We start from the raw sequence: 17137 nt of genomic DNA on the forward strand, positions 1-17137 counted from the left end.
GTGAAAGAGATGTATGGCAAACTCACACCCAAGGATGGAGCTTTAATTGATTCCTCTCCAGCCAACCCTATACAAGACTTTTGCGAGACAGACGTTTATTTATAAGGCTACTCTTCACGTGCCATTTTCCAGCCTAAGGTTGCCCTTCCCCATTCTTTTCTCCTACAAATAGATTCTATCCATGTACTGGCAATAAAAAGAAATATCGCTTATGGGAAGCTTGTAATTATTCTTCTTGGGTCTAGGACTCATCAACAAAATCAACCAAAATACTGGCATCAAAACTCGCTAATTCTGCTGTTTGGATACACTGTGTAAAATTGCATCTTTGCATCAATAGGCTGAACATATGTGATTTATTTGGGTTACATGTTATGTTTCGGGGGAGCGTTATGCCCACAATTTGGATCAGCTGTCAAGATGCCAGCACACAAACTTATGTCAGCCCCTGTACTAGGATCCTGAGAGGGGCCATGGCTCAGTGGTAGAGCATCTGCTTTGGATGCAAAAGGACCCAGGTTTGATCCCTGGCCTCTCAAGGCAGGGCAGGAAAAACTCCTGTCTGAAACCCTGCCAGTCAGGGTCTAGCCAATACTGGGCTAGATGGACCAAAGGTCTGACTTGGTATAAGGCAGCTGCGCTGGAACAGAGGGCAGGCTTCCAGCCAGGCAGTTCTCACCTGTAGGTTATGAGAAGCACCCAGTGCCAGCTCAATGTACTGCGGTTCCCTTGGGCATCAGTGGGTTCCCTTCCCTGGGTGCGTCCACCTCTTCCTTGCCATTGTCACTGTTCTCTAGGGCCAGTCCTACCATTAGGCAGGGTGAGGCAGTCATCTCAGGTGGCAGATGCTAGGTGGCAGCAGCAGCAGCAAGGTGTCCAAGGAGAGAACTGTGTGCCTTGCAGCCCTGCTCTGCGCCCCCTGGGTTAGCCTGCTGCCCTCCAGTTGATGGACAATGTTGTCCCATCATTAGTGGGACAACTAATACAGCCTACACTGTATTCCTTCCATTGCCAGCTGAAGACCTTTTTATTTTCTCAGTATTTTAACACCTAATTTAACTTAAATTTAAACTTTGCTTTTTTAATTCTGTATTTTAATCTATATCAATTTTTGCTGTGTGGTTTTATCCTGGTTGTGCTTTTTATATTGTATTTTGTATTTGTGTTTTTAGACTGTTGGTCATTTTATTATGCTTTTCATAGTTTTCATTTTTGTGAACTACCCAGAGAGCTTCGGTTATTGGATGGTATAAAAATATAATAAATAAATAAATAAATAAATAAATAAATAAATAAATAAATAAGACAGATTCATTTGCCAGTCTAGTCAGCTTTTGTACATGGAATCGGAGGGGGCACCATCTTGTCCTTTGCCTCAGGCAGCAAAATGTCTTGGGCTGGCCCTGGGCCTCTCCCTTTGTAGTCATATAGATTTCTAGAACATGGAGTAAACTGGGAGCAAAGCCTCCTTCACCCCGAGGGCCGAATTTCATTTCAGAGAAGTTTCATTTCATTCCAGTGGTAGGTGGGACCAAAGGCCAAAGAAGCAGGGCAAAGCCACCACAAATACCAGTATATCATGGCTTAAAGCTCTTACTAAGCCTCAGGAGAGGCGTTTTGACCTTTTAGAATGGAGGGAAACTGACAAATGTTGGGAAACTGCCCAGCAATAGGCAGTAGGGGGACAGAGGTGAGGTCATGTAGGGAACCCCAGATTTTGACTTCAGGTGTGGCCCTAAGGCCCGGGTTTCTGAGTCCCTATAGTGTACTCTACACACTTTTCTTTTGTATGTTGGCAGTGGAGGCTATTGGCTCCAATGTCAGTGGGGCAGTAAATCTGCTCTGGGTCTCTGTCAGAACCAGTCAGAACTCTGAGTGGTTCTGAGCCTAATTGTAGGATTGTCTTCATCCTCTTGGATGGCTCCTTTAGAGCCCTGATTGGATCTGACTGAAAATCCAGAGTGGATTCATTGCCCCACGGATATGGGAGCCACCAGCCTCCCTTGTACATTTGTCATTTATATTGTACGTTGACTAGTAAATAGAATGAATGGATGAATAACTGCAATTTCAAAGTCTCTTTTCACCAAACATTGGCTGTCATCCCAACTGTTGCTAATTAGTGTGTGTGTGTACAAGACAGACTCTCAGAGCTGTGAATGGCTCCACAGACACCAGCAATCAAAACAATGTCGTCATCCCATGAAGAAACACACAGATATCTGTGCAGATGTAGAACATGCACCCTTTCCCATAGGGAGCAACAGGGCCGGTTAGCACTGCAGCCTACTGGGGCTTTGAGTCCAACCCTTGGCTTGCACAACTGAGCTATGCCTCTTTAGAAACGATGTGGAGATGCATTGTTGACACTGTTATTGCCAATGCATTGCGCAAACCCCCAGGGCTGGCACCAGACTATTTTGCACCCAAGGCAGGCGCACCGTACTGAAGCCTCCGCCCTGCCCCCCGCGCCCGCTTCTGGCTTCGAAGCCAGGACGCTGGGGTTGGGGGGCTGGGCGGAGGCTTCGAAGCGGCACTCCCGGAAGTGGCTTCCGGGCACGCCGTTCTGAAGCCGCCCCCCTCCTAACCCCAGCGTCCTGGCTTCGAAGACAGGTGCAGCTTCTGGCCGGGCGCTGGCTTCAAAGCCAGGACGCTGGGGTTGGGGGGCAGCCGGGGCTTTGGAATAGCGCACCCGGAAGCCGCTCTAGGAGAACAGCTCTAGGCCGTTGCCTCTATGGCAGTGTTGGCCCTGCAAACTCCGGCAGCTGCTTGAATTCCCCCCACAGAGCCACATACTTACATGTGCCCTTGTGGGGTTTAATGAGCTCGGATGCACCCTGCACTGCCCAGCCCTGGCTGAGTGCCTGAGAACCAGAGCTGCAATTTATAGCCAGCTATGGCTTTGAGCTACACACAGATACTGGAGTCCAGAAATGACTTCATTGCCTTGAAAAGCAATCTCATCATCTCTCCTTCTGTGCACTGGACACACACACACACAATGCTATCTCTATTCATCTTCATAGACCAGAAGTTTAATAGCAAGCTCTGATGCAGAAAAGCTCCTGTTTCCAAGATGGAAACAGATGATAAAAATGATAAATCATTTCCAAAGAGTTATGATAATGGATTATTGATTAATAGGAGAGGGCAAAGGAAACACAGAACATGATGGAGGTCATAAATCCTGTAAATTAGTTAACCCTTTATGCCCTGAAGAACTCTGCAAATGTTGTGGCCAGAGCAATCTGAGAGAGAAGCAAAATTCCCAGGTGTTAATACTTGGAAACAAGAGACAATAATGGAAAATGAGCATCGTTTATATCTCTCCTTCTTCATCTTAGCCTTTGAGCTGCTTCTCCCATGCACTTTTGGGAATAAATCCCATGGAAACATACAGCCTAAGTGAATTCACATGCATGGGGTCATGTCCTGACAAGCTTATCGCATTGCATTTCACTTTGGTCTCACATGGAACTGGGATTAATTTGCACACATTTCCCATAATATGTGCTTCTTCCTCCCAGAACTGAAGGCTCAGATTTGTTTTTTAGTTTTGTTTTCAGTCTTAATCAATGCAAAGTTTGTACAATTGTCTTGTTGCTCCCATGCACATCCTAATAAATTTGTATCCGTTTGCCCGCCTGCCCCCAAAAGGAGGGGATCATAGGGCAGTATCTAGTACTGCTACTACACTCTGCCCCACAACTTGCATGACTCCTTTAGAGTTCTGACTGAAACCTGGAGTGGATTCACTACCCCATTGACATCAGAACCTCCAATTCACTGAAGTGAAGGTACAACCTTCCCAGTGAGGTACTTTGAAATAGCTCCTTTAGAGTTTTAACTGGTTCTAATGGAAACCCAGAGCGGATTCACTGCCCCACTGAATCGGAGTCTCCCATCTCCACTGTCCCTTTAAGAACTGATCGCTCCATTGCACATCACACAGGCAGATGGGGCAGCACAGAATCCTCCTTACAGTGAAAATAACCAGGCTCTAGATTCTGCTGGTTTGTCAGCTTCTAAAAGAAATTAGGCACAGCAAATTAACACAGCAAATAGTTGCCCAATTCCACAAACGCCTTTTTTTTCAAAGGCTTCGGAGACACAGATAATAGAAAAAGACCAGACAGGAGGACAATGGAGAAGACGGAATATGCCTCTCCGAAGAAGCAACAGCTTTTATGTTTTGGTTTTGGTTTAAACTTAGTTTGTACCAATGACAAATCTCAGGATGTGGACTGCTCCCCATCCTCATACAAACATTAACAGCAGATTGTGCAAAAAGAAAAGAAAAGAAAATGCTGGTCTGAAATGCACCCGGTGAAAAACTGTTCCAACAAGTCATAATGGATTCTTATCTTTTCTCTCTTCTTCCTGTCTTGGTTCTTTTGACGCTGCTGCTACTGTTAGAGACACAAATTTTATTGGCACCTTCCTCCTCTAACTCCATTTCTCTTCTGCCACTTTGTGAGGAACTTTTGCAAATCGTTTGCATAAACCCAGTGCTGTAGGCTGGAATTCAAAGCTATCTCCTGTTCCAATTAACTTGAAATGTGGTAGAAGGACAGCACACACATACCACTCCATGTGAAGCCAGGCTAGTTAATAGCAGACATGGATTTCTGCTCAGAAAAATCCCTTTCGCTTGCTGTAACCTACAGTATATAATTTTACAACACTTCAAATCACAATTTCTAGGGTGTTGGTATTTCAGGTGTCACAGTTTTGTAAGCTTGCAAGTCTTGCTTGTTTTAGGTTCTTTTTATAATTCCATTTGCCCTTTTCTATGCATGTTCATATTGATTCCTTCAATCTGCAAAGGTGTTCAGGCTGCAATTAAGGTGGATTCATATAGCTAATTATACTTCTATTTACAAAGTGATAAGTTAAACATTGATGGTTTAAGTTAAACAAAAATCCCCAAGGCTGCAATCCTATGTATGCTTACATAAGAATAGACTGCCCTCCCCCACCCCCCAAATTCAAAGGGACTTATTTTTAAGTAAACATAGATAGGATCAGACAGAATATGGCATGGGATGGGACACAGGAAAGTTGTGCCACTCTTTGGCTGGGTTTGCATGTAATGAGAAGCCACCTTGGGGAAATTTCCCCACAGGGCTTCCCATTGTGGTGGTGGCTGCCATTCTGAATATTCAAAGGCATGGAGGGGGTCCTCTGTAACTTGTCATTATGTACAAACTCATCAAGAATGGGTTGTTGGGATGCTTGACAAGTCACCCACAACCCTAAAACAGTCCATGGATTCTGGGTCGTTTGTCAAGCACCCTAACCACTCATCCTTGTTGGGTTGGCATGTAGCAATAACCTGCAGTGCAGCCCCACCATAGTTTGGATATTCACAATGGCCACCGCGATGAACCAGGTCAATACTGGTGGAACTGTAGGCTTTAGTCAATAGATGTCCAGGATACTCTCATGATCACAGCAGTGTGTGTGTGCATGTGCGCACGCACGTGGAGGACTGCCCGGTGTCTCGAATCTTCAGAAAATGTAGTTTCCCTTTTATTAAAAAGCTACCTTGAAGTAAAGCTGGGAAAGGGGCAAAAAAAGGGGGCAACCCAAATGATCAAGAGACGGGAGCAGCTCCCCTATGAGGAAAGGTTACAATGTTTTAGGTTTTATAGTTCAGTGGGGGAAAGGCAGCACATAATATCGGTGTATAAAATGATGCAAGGGGTGAGAAAAGTGGGTAAGTGAAGTTTTTCTCCTTCACTCTAGAGATGGCCTAGAAAAAAAGGGGAGAGAAGAGAAAGATTTTTATAAGAAGACTAAATATGTAAAATTTCTGGAAATTTTGAAGTGTGTTTGTTTGTTTGTTTGTTTGTTGTAATCCTCTTTGTAAGATTTTAGCATATTTATTTCTCCCATTCTTTTTTAACATCATTTACCTAATGTATCCTTTACTGGTAGACATTTAGGGATGCTCCAAGACATGCCCACTTTCCCAACATGTGATTAGAGCCACCATATCAGAATACGGCAAGAAAATTTCATTCTTGACAATTTCCATTTTGTTCTGCAGAGTCTTCTTTTTCTGGTCTTGCTCTAGTTAGATGCTGTGGCAGCCAATGAATGTAGTCCTAAAAACCACCATGTGTGACAGAAACACTGTAGGTTATCCCTCCAAACGCCTGGTGAAATTGGGACTTTCAACACCAGTCTCCCCTGCAGGGGTGGGGGACCTCTTAAGATGGCCGTACTGTTAGAGCAGTACAACGATGGAATCAGTTACCTAGGGAGGTTGTGGGCTCTCCCACACTAGAGGCATTCAAGAGGCAGCTGGACAACCATCTATCAGGGATGCTTTAGGGTGGATTCCTGCATTGAGCAGGGGGTTGGACTCCATGGCCTTGTAGGCCCCTTCCAACTCTGCTATTCTATGATTCTATGTTCTGACCCTGGCGTATTATGGAATGCAATGGATTCCTGAATGCACTGTGGGAATTTCCAGTAGCCCGAGCCAGCAATTGTGCCAAAGCTCTAGTCATGCTACGGAACTGGCTATTGACACAATTGCTCCTGAGCACCCTCTCTGCTGCTGTGGAGCCCAACTTGCTCCCTGGTTCTCTGATGAGCTCTCTGATGGAACAACTAGAGCATAAGCAGTGTAAGACTTATTGTGAGGCTGACTGGACATACATGAGAGTGTATAGTTGGATCTGTAGCACAATTGGCCTTTGAAGCCTTGAACAGCTTGGGACCAGGTTACCTGGCAGATTAATGCTTGGTTACCTGGGCAAGCATTAAGATCATTGGAAGAGGCTTTGCTGGTTATACCACAACCTGCAGATTGCCATCTTGTAGCAACCTTGAAGTAGGGCCTTGTCCAATGGCACCCATCTTATGGAATGCCTTCCATCCCTGAAATTCATAAAGCACCAACCATAGGGTGCTTTAGGTGCTAATTAAAGATCCATGTCTGCAGTCAGGCCTTCCCTGAGTGAAGTGTGCTGCCCAGTTTGTCTGTTAATTATGGCACTGTGAATACTGTTTTTTTTAAAAAAAAAATGTTTTAGCAATTATGTATTTCAATGTATTTTAATATATATCATGCTTCATTTTAATGTATTTTAATTGCCCTGTAAACCACTTAGATATATTTTAAAATATAGTCAGCTGTATAAAAATCTATTAAATAAATAAAAACATTTACTGAGTTTACTTTTAAATGCTTTTAATTTTAATGATAATTTTATAAGCAAATCAAGTTATGCATAATATATTCAAGGTTCCTAAAGTAACAAAGTGACTTTAGATCTGTAAAGAGCACTAAAAAAATATTGTATATTTCTCCATTTTCCAGTCCCATCCCTTCCTGTCCCATCCCGTTACCACACACACATACCAAAAAATCTATTCCTCCCACAAAAAAACCTGGAATACCCCAGAGGGATTTCCATGTCTTCAAACTTGCTGGAAATTTTACGTCTTTATCTATTTCAACCAAGGGTCATCTGATGAAACTGAACAGTGGGAGATTCAAGACGGACAATAGTAAGTACTTCTCACCGTGCACAGTTACACTACGGAATTCACTACCACAAGATGTAGTGATGGTCACCAACTTGGATGGCTTTAAAGAGGAATTAGACAAATTCCTGGAGGAGAAGGCTATCAATGGCTACTAGTAGCTATATATTATCACATGCATCTGAAACCAGTTGCTGGGGAACACAAGCAGGATGGTGCTCTTGCACTCGCGTCTGACTCTGAGCTTTCCACAGGCAGCTGCCTGGTTGGGCACTGTGAAAACAAGTGACCAGATACAAAAGAGGGCAGGGCTCTTGAAGCTTTAACGGTTGTGATGAAGAGGGAATTTCACCAGGTGCTGCATGCACACAAATGGCACCTGCTGGAATTCCCTCTTCATCACAACAGTTAAAGATACAGGACCCCTGTGCTCCTTTTCATATGGTCACCCTATGTTTAGGCAGACAAAAGGCCTAAAACACACTGCATGCCCCAGCCAGCTGGGAGTTGTAGGACTTCTTTTCCTATCTAAATATGTACAGGATTGTGCTCTAAGCTAAAATATGCTGGCATTTTTTGTACTTTTGCTTTCAGCTCTGCCCACCACTGTAATGCAGCCTCTGAGAGCTTTTCTGAAATTGAATTTGGCCTCACGCTAAAAGAGATTCCCAACCCCTGAGTTAAAAGAATACAACACAATACAATTTCAAATACGGATCAGCTCTTTTTCTTTTAAACTAAACTCAATTGACTACCAATCTAAAGTCTGGAAACAAGCAATTGCAGTGGTTCTGAAATTACAGCTTGTTATCCAGGTTCTCAGCAACGGTGGATGAAACCTCTTGTCAGTCATTTGCTATCCGTCTATTCCTACTCCCAAATGTTCACCACTGGTGATACTAGAGAAAAAAGAGAGTGGGGGAGACTCACTGCTTTTCTTTTGCTAGAATTAATTCTCCCAAGTAGGGCTTACCCATTGTTTCCCCCGAGCACAGCTATTTCCCCCCTTTAGATAATTTCCTAACCTGCTGACACTAGATGATGAAATCAATGCAACAATCAGTCTGGAGATGTTTGGGACTGTCTTAATCACACCTTAAAGTAGTATTGCAATTATTAATGCCAGGGGAGTAACTAACCAGTATCTCTTTTTCTCTCTTGACAGTTTGCTCTGGCGTTACACTGCCCTCTTGCGACTCCCCACTGCAAGGGAGTGCAGGAAAGGAGCTGACAGTAATCAAGAAGAGGCGTTAATACTTCCTCGACCCCATGACCTGCTGAAATGAGCTATTTTTTCAATGCAACCTCCCGGGTGTAGAGTCCCGCACAGCTCAGAAAACAGAGCAAGCTATGTCAGAACAAACAGCAAAGGATTTTTTACAGAGGAAAGGGGCTTTAAAAAGCATAAAGACAGGGGAAAGGCAAATTAAAGTAGGTGGGCAAAAGGTAAAACGAGATCCACGGGTAGATCTCTAGGTAATTTGCAGTAGTTCGACAAGGGGCTCTGATTCTCAATGATTTAACAGCAGCTGCAAAAAACAAAAACCTTTCTCCCTGCTCCCTAAATTAGGCTGCTGTGTTGAAAGAAAGCTTAAGTATGAAAACAAGTAGGGTTTTGTGTGTGATGGGACTGTGCATTCAGTTGGAGAACTAAAAACAAATTCCTGGTCTGAGCGTATGCTCAGAGGCACTCTTGGTCCTTATTTCTAAGAATACATTCTCTCCTCTTCCAAGCTATGATTTTGCACCTGGTTCTGGTTGGTAAATCTCAGGGTTCTAGTAAAACAACAACAACAAAAATGTAGATCCCTGCAAGCCTGAATCTGCCCACCCCAGCATTAAAGCAAGCATGAATCAAAAAAACGGGCAGGATTTGGGTTCAAAACCTCCAGATTGGGGAGACAGTGTGGTTAGAGTGTTGGACAGGGACTTGGTAGCCCTGAGTTCGAGACCCCACTTTGCCATGAAATTCACTTGGTGACTTTGGGCCAGTCACTGGTTCTCACCCTAACCTACCTCACAGGTTTGGTGTGAGTATGAAATGGAGGCGAGGAGGAGGACCTGCTTAAGAAAGAAAAACAGTGGAAGATCTATGCACAAATCTACTACATCCCCTGTAGTGAGAAAAGCCAGGATTAGGTTAGAAAAGAGACAAAGTAGTCACAAGAGTGAAAGCACACAAATCCAGTGCTCAAACTATGGTGTGGGTATGAAAGGTAAATAAATTCAAATATTACAAAATACCATGCGGCTGCTGTGACCTCATTGCAAAGGAAACCAGGGAAGAGCTGCACTTCTGAAACTTCTCACAGCTTGAAGAATTGAAGAGCACACAACAATACCAGCTTGGCTTCAAAAGATGCTGTCGTACCTGTGATAGCTCTATGGTAGGGGCAGTTAATTAATTTATAGGAAATTTGACCCCTGCTAGACTTAAGATCTCTATAATCTACAATTTCGTTTCCTGTAGTTTCTTCCTTCTGTTCTTCCCCTTCCTCCTCCATCTCTTTGTCTCTGACTTCCATCAACGCTGGGAGCACATCCCACCAGAGTAATGGAACACAAAATGGACTGAACAAACTTCTTTTGAAACTCTACACCGTACCTGCATTGTATATACAAGAATATTATTGAGTAAAATTGTTTTCTTTCCTTCAATGAAGAAGGATTTGGTCTCCTTTATTCTTCCAAGTTAGCCTGTGTGCATGTGGGACTGGTAAATGCTCTTTCTGTTTGGCCTTTTTGTTTTTTCTCTGCTAATTGACTTCCTAACAGGAGGCATCATTACTAAATAATCCCATTTTAGATAACATTTGGACCTATGGGTATGTTTAACAATTTGAAAAACTCTCCTGGACACTACCACAAAATGGCTGCTACGAGAGATGTGGCTAGTCACAAAGCACAATAACCTGTCCAAAAGTCTCAGTGCAAGGCAGACATGTGATCTGAGCCCCAACACACTAAACAACTGCTTTGAACGCACAACCGATAAGAAAATATGTTTAGCTTTCTTTTAAAGTGGGACAGATAAGACAGTTTGGTGGGAACCAGTAAAGGTGTCCAATGGCGCATTGGTACCGATGGGCACCACAATGCCTACTCATGTTGTATGGCAAGGAGCGATTCAGCCTTTTCAATTATGGGAAAAGTCAATCTCTTGACAGACAGAATGCCATTGCAGGCATAAGAGCTCTTTCTGGATGAAGAGCTGATGCATGTCTAGTAAATTGGACCATTACCTTTATCAGGATCCCCATCCAAATGTATGGATGCTCATGTAGGTTTGGCCTGAGTGACAGATTACGGCATGGAGATACGAATATAAGAAGTGCCATGCTGGATCAGACCAAGGGTCCATCTAATTCAGCACTCTGTTCACACACAACCAGCTGTCGACTGGCAACCCACAATCAGGACACAGATGCAACAGCACCCTCCCCCCCCCATCTTCCCCAGCAACTGGGCTGGGGTGCAGATGTTCCCTATGCAGGGCCACTCGTACTGGATATTTCAGGATTCTTCCTCAATTTCTCTTTTTCGTTTTTATGGGGTTATAAGGGAAACTGTGCAGGTCATATTTTACCTATCTCATTACTCAAAAGGAAGTAAGCTCCTCCCACTACCCAATCTTATGCCCAATGAGTACAAGGCAATGGGTTAACTGAAGAGCACTAGATGTGTTCCCAATTGGGATGCAATGGCCAGCCATTCCATTCAATCCACCACCACCCAAGAGAAAGTCAGCATTCCCTAGCCACTAAGCATGCCCAGTCTTCAATGGGCTGTTTTGGGGGGTTCTCCCCTTAGGGTGTGTGTTTTTTCCCTAAAGCTTTTTGACACTTTTGCAAACTTTCAGCTTTTCCCAAACCTGCTGATCTCTTCTAAGGGGTGGGGTGGGCTCATTTTGGCTACATAAGCAAGGGGACTCATTGTCTGAACAATGGCACCTCTGACTTCCCCTGCAAAACAAAGTCAACTTGATGAAGTGATTTTGGGGAAACACATGAGCCAGGTTCATCACCACTACTACTACTACTACTACTACTACTACTACTTCGTCTTCGTCTTTGTCTTCCTGAACTTCCACAAGTGGCTCCAACTGCCTGTGACACATTAACTATCTTGTCTCAGAGAGTGCAATGTGCACTCACAAATCATTACAAATAATTATTGAGGCTGATATTCCAGTCTGATATCCCATAATTAAACATAATGATTTCATGGTGCTTTGGCTGACCGGGAACCAGGCATTTGAAGATAATGGCTTTCCTTGCCTTTTATTCAAAGTGTATTAACTTCCTCCAGTGCCTGAAAGGCAGTTATTAACACAAGTGCATTTTATAATTGGGTTTGTTCTGACTTGCATGCTATTCATTAAATACTTACGGTCAAACTTGATAAGATCCCATTTCTTGGACAGTGCAAAACTATGTTCTTCACTAATGGACAATCGTATTCCTTTTGACATGACATTTTATCAGTGAACGATCACCACCATTTTAGTATCTAGATAGCATTTGTAATTGTGTTGGGGAATAGATAAGTCACACTAGTACAGGTCACAGTTGGTAGGAAGAGCATATAAAGGATGAAAGAGAGATAAAGGTGTAGGGAAGCGTATATCTTAAATACCTTCTTCTATTGCGTCCTCTAGCACAAGTGATACTGGGGTTTTGTGACCAAGGTTGGTGTCATCTATATACCCGTTCATCCATAGTCAAAGTCAGTCAAGCTTAAGCTACAGAGGTCCCAAAACTTCCCTCTGTCTTAAGTCATTGAAATGGACCAGTGCTACCTGCTTCCTAGAGCTGACACAAATCCCTACATATGAAGGCCAGATCTACGCCAAGCAGGATATAACACTTTGAAAGCGGTTTGAAAATGGTATATGGAGTGTGTCTTGGTCCCTGACAGTTGTCAATACCATTATAAACCATTATAAAGCAGTAGATCCTGCCCACATGACAGTATCACCTTCTAGGGCTCAAAACTGCTATTTCTCTGTTTGGATTAGTAATGGGCAGGCCACTTCATGTTGGCTTTGGCTCAGAAATTAGCCACAGTTTAAAACTCGAATTAAGCTCAAATGTGCTCCCCCCGCCTCTCCTACCACAGACCCATCTCACCCCACCTTATTGCAAAGTCAGTAGCCTGTTGGAAAGCTGAATTTCCAAGGCCACTTGGGGCCTTTTGTTCTGGCATACTACTGATTACCAAAGGGGAGGTGTAGAGAGAGGTTTCTCTCCTTCCTTTCCCTTTTCCCTTTTCTCTCCTTCCTTTTCCTTTTCTCGGTCAGCAGCCCAGCCAGTAAGTAGAGTGTAAAAGTAGGGGAGTGGGGATTGGAGGGCTGAGTGGGAGGTAGTTGGGGAGGGGGGACTGGCTGCATGGATTGGGGCAAACAATGCATTCTATCACAATTTAAATTTGGGGGTGAGTATTATGTACCTTCAAAGCTCATAACCAACTAAAGGGCAACTAAACCTAGCAAAATTGTATCTCTTCTGTGACATTCTAACTAAAGAAAGAAAACTTGTGGGTGCTTCAAGATGGAGGGCTGGTAGCAATACCAACCAGAAGGCATTGGGCAACAATTCTGACTTTTGGGGGTGGGGGGAGTGTCAAGAGATGTATTTGATTAAGGAAAAAAGACAGAAGAAGCAATGGAAGAAAAAAGGATGACTTCATCTGGACCAGCCATATAATTCAGTGAATGAGTCAGGGCAAAGGCTCTGTAAAAGTATCTTCTGAAAGCATCCTGCTAGAAATGTTACAGAAATGCAGCTGCCCTTGAAGAAATGTGTTTTTTACCCAAAATGTGGCCAATATACATGGTGGCTTCTTTGTCATAATGCATTTTACTATGGTGACCAGATCCAATGAGGCTAGGGGTGGTGGTGGTCCTGTAGCTTTAATAGTTCTGTAAAAGCAGGGCAGGATCTACACTATTCATTACACCGTTGTTTAAGTGCATTGTTGCGTCCTCCCTTGCTACGTTACAAAATGCAACTTGAGCCCAGTCAATCGAAATACCTTTTCTTCTATCGTTTTACCCCGGCACACTCTTCTTTAGAACGTTCTTCATTATGCTCATACCGGCTCTGAAGTAAACCTCCTTCTTCCGGTGACTCTGAGCTAGACCTGCCGGGATAAGCCGGCAGGGAGGCGGGCGACGCGTAGGGACGAGGGAAGCCCTGCAGCGTCTTAAAGGGGCCACGTGCGCCCCGAAAGATAAGCGGTTTTTTTAAAAAATTAAGCCTCTGTCCCCTCTTTCACCGCCCTCCCTCCCCCTCCCCCTCGTCGTGTTGTGCCAGCTCTCCCTCCCCTAGAAAAGCCCTCACTTGTCCTAATCAGGAAGCAAAGACCATGGTCACGAGACATGACTTTGAAAGACGGCATTGAATACAACGAAAGGTTGGGGCACATTGTTAGTTTTAAAACGATTTTAACAGAAAGTGGAACGGTTTTAAAAGTCAGAAGAAACGTAACAACAACAGCATCACGTGACTGCTGACGTCATCTCTGCCAACTTGTTACGTTTCATCTAGACAAGTGTAGACGGGCTCCAGGAGTTTGGGGAAGCACAGCTTTTCTCACTCCTGCATGACAAGTTACGTGGCCACAAGAAGGAGTCTTGACTTGTGCATGAATGGTCACACTGTACAAAATGACAAAGCTACAAAATGACAAAGTTTCAATGAAAATGCAAAGTAGCCTGGCAAGTTAAGCACCTGTGCAAGTTTAATAAGAGAGTGAGAAAACCAGGTTAATCTTTAAAAAAAAAAAAAAACTTCCCACACCAAACTACAAACCAATTCCTTAACTCTTAAATTAAAAACAACATAGTCAGGATCCAATCCTATGCATGTTTAGACAGAAAATGTCCTACAATTCCCAACATGCCCCAGCCAGTCAAATAAACAAGATCTGTTATGAGGCTTGAAAGTCTCAATGGCGCATGAACTATTCAGTACGTTGCACAGAGTGTCACGTGTGGATATGTGCCTGTGAGAAAGAAGTCATGGGAGTATGTTCCTCAGTGCAATAGGAACGCACTTTGGACAGCTCCTTTAGAGTTCCAACTGGTTCTGACTGAAATCCAGAGTAAATTCACCACCCCACTGGCATTGGAGACACCAGCCTCCACTGTATCTCCGGCCTCAGCTAGATGAGGGATGGAGGGAAACGATCTCGTGATTTCATGAGCACGAGATCATCGCCCTCATTTACACGTGGCATGTGACATCGTGGCCACATTTTTGGTTTTTTTCTTTTAAAGGAGACGGAGCGCACAAGCACTCATGCACAAAATGTGAGGGGTTTTTTTTAAAAAAAAAATACTTCCCTGCCTAGCTGTGCCCTCTGTCTACAGTTGGGAAGGGGCATCCTATGTTTTCTCAGATGCCAGCTGGGAGCCAGAGGATTGCTCTCTGAATGAGATTCTCTCATACTGAGGATTTTATGTAAAACTGCCCTGGGATATTTAAGGGGCTTTTCTACACAAGCCATTTATTGTGTGCTCATCTTTCCTACTCACAGTTGATTACAACTTCTTAGACAATGTTGCGACCCTCCATTTTCACTTCTGTGTCTAGCCAGCACTTTTATCTAGGGGTTGTTTTGTTTTGTTTTTAGAGTAAGGAAAATATGGCACTTAATTGTGAAAGCTAAAGAAAGCGTGATGTCATCTTTTTGCTATCCTGCCACACCACAGTGCCACCTAGAGATTATGTAGCATAAAAGCAGGAAAGGAAATGCTCCTCATATACTGCTCAGATCTCAATTCTCCAATGAAACAAAAAGCAGATTAACAGCCTCGTGTAGAAAAACTCTTGGTGAAGGGCAGTATACAAATTAGCCAAGTATATAAATACATAAATAGAATATGCTGCCAGGGACGAGGCACATCAGACTCGTGGTAGTGGGTGCTCTGTTAGAATAGTTTGTGATATGTGTATTGACCACACAGTGAATTGCTTGCCTGGTGTGAAGATTTGCAAAAATTGCACAGAACGAAGATACTGTGAGGAAGGTTGCATGTTGGTAGTGATAGCACTTTAAAATGTAGTGAAGCAATCAATCCTGGAAGCCAAAGTTCAGTTTTAATCAAGTCCTCAAGAATGAAACAAGAACAAATACTTGGAAAAGAGAGCAGCGACCACGTGGCCTGCATATTTAAATGGAACACCACCCTCTAGTGGGCATTTTGTAGCACAACCTCAGAAGAGTCAGGTTTTCTGAGGTTTATTTTGTGACGGTAAAACTGAGGAAAGGAGCGGGAGACCTGCAGGAGGATCACTGCATCGTCAAAAGGTCCCGCAAACTTCTGTGAGTAGCCAGTAACGAGTGTGCTATAAATTGCTCGTTTAAAGAAGCTCCTTGTCTGTCTAAACATGCATAGTATTGTGCCTTTAGTATTATAGTGTTCCTGGATGTGGAGGTTCTGTTTACCTATCAAGGACAACAGGAAGAGTTTCCATGGGTGGAAATGAGGTAGAGCAAGTGAGAGAAGCTTTATGTGGGTGAAGCTGAAAAAAATGTGGCAGGAGAGGATTTGTAGCATTCACACATTTTGGAGATATCATTCATCTCTGTAAGTCCGTGGATTGGCCATTTGCTTCCAAGCTAGCAAATTAGAACAGCTATTTTATACCCACCCACCCACCCCACAAAAATAACATCTTTCATTGGTCTTTTTCAATAAGCAGTTATAGAAATATTGCTACTTTCCAACATAGGTGGCTAAGTGGGGGAGGGGGAGGGGGAGGGGGAGAGACCACCCTGTCCTACTTTTAGGTAATATCTAAGTGATATGGAGAGGTTTGGGACATTTATGTGCATTTCACAGTAATACCAACCTTATTAGCTTTCTGAATTATTTAGCAGAAAATTCCCCTTTTTAAATATTGAACAATTAAATATGCTCATTGTTACGTTTCTAGTGATATAAGAAACCAGCAATCCTGTGCCCTTCTTCACCTCTTTATGAGTGTGCCCCCCCCCCCCCGCCCCAGTCCTTTCAGAAAAAATAATCTTGGCCAAGAATTATTTGGGCTTTTCTTCATCCATTTTTAAAGTTGATTTCAAAGGCCCATTTGCAGAGTGATGGCAACGAAGTTAAGTTGGTGTTGCAGCTTTTCGACACGGAATGTCTCTGAGAAATTGCTCCACTTACTGACCTTTGTACCGCGTGCCTTTGCTTTGAGCTGTAACAACCTCAATAAAGAACTTCCTAAATATTTTATAAAGCCCTGCAATTGTTTCATTAGATCCTGTGTACAATTTGGCCAGGACATAATGTTCAAAAAGATCTGAGGATGCCTGATGGGAAACTGGGAGGTAGGGCATGCGTTTCACCCCCCACCCACCCCAGCTCATTTGATATTTTGTAACTGTCTATGTATGATAAATTATTCCTTGGCAAAACACAACCCAAAATCCTATTTCTTAAACTTGTAAGTCTGTTCTAGTACTGATGTATCTGTGTTCGTTGCCTGTCTGTGGAGATGGGGAAGGGGTTACCAATACTGTAAGGGACAGAGATGCTGCATCATTAGCAGGTGCATGACAGGCCAAAATCAACAGCTGAAGGTTTTCCTGATATAGAAATGCAGTGGTAGAATAGAAAACGTATAAT

The 17137-nt window shown here is 43.5% G+C and overlaps 1 non-coding gene across 1 annotated transcript; it reads left to right on the plus strand.

Annotated features, from left to right (window-relative positions):
* Positions 1–462: 462 nt before the first annotated feature.
* Positions 463–539, plus strand: TRNAP-UGG (transfer RNA proline (anticodon UGG)). The gene has a single exon. It is a non-coding gene; the product is annotated as a tRNA-Pro (tRNA).
* Positions 540–17137: the final 16598 nt, after the last annotated feature.

Source organism: Elgaria multicarinata, chromosome 1, assembly GCF_023053635.1.
Source record: "Elgaria multicarinata webbii isolate HBS135686 ecotype San Diego chromosome 1, rElgMul1.1.pri, whole genome shotgun sequence".
Classification (NCBI taxonomy): domain Eukaryota; kingdom Metazoa; phylum Chordata; class Lepidosauria; order Squamata; family Anguidae; genus Elgaria; species Elgaria multicarinata.